This window comes from Octodon degus, unplaced genomic scaffold (assembly GCF_000260255.1).
Source record: "Octodon degus isolate 3935 unplaced genomic scaffold, OctDeg1.0 scaffold00184, whole genome shotgun sequence".
NCBI classification, from domain to species: domain Eukaryota; kingdom Metazoa; phylum Chordata; class Mammalia; order Rodentia; family Octodontidae; genus Octodon; species Octodon degus.
The window spans coordinates 65,159-65,660 of NW_004524760.1; positions in this window are offsets into that span (position 1 = coordinate 65,159).

A 502-nucleotide genomic window follows, 5' to 3' on the forward strand; every position below is an offset into this window, starting at 1 on the left:
ACCAGCCCCCTGCCTGATGGGTTTGCTGCCAGAACACCAGCACAGTGAAAACTACCACTGCATCAAAACCAGAATGAAAAAAGAAAAGACCTGTCTACACTGTTATCACAGGGGGCCTGCCCATTAGCTCAGTTGTTTAAGTGCCTGCTTAAACAAAGCAGTCAGGCTCAAAAAAAAAAAAAAAATTCTTCAACACTGTTATCACTGAACACGTCGGTTCAGGCAAGTGCACCCTACTAGCAATCCCATCTAGAGGCACAGAGGGATGGCTAAAAGAACCACTGAAGCTAGGTCTGGGCACATGCCTATAATTTTAGCTTTTGGGAGGCTTAGGCAGTAGGATAGCAAGTTTGAGGCCAGCCTGGACTGTCTAGCTAGAAAAAGAAAAAGAACCACTGATTCCTTTTCTTTCCAGCCTCGGCCTCGGACCGTGCAGCCGCCGCGATGTTGATGCCCAAGAAGAACCGGATCGCCATTTATGAGCTCCTTTTCAAGGAGGGGG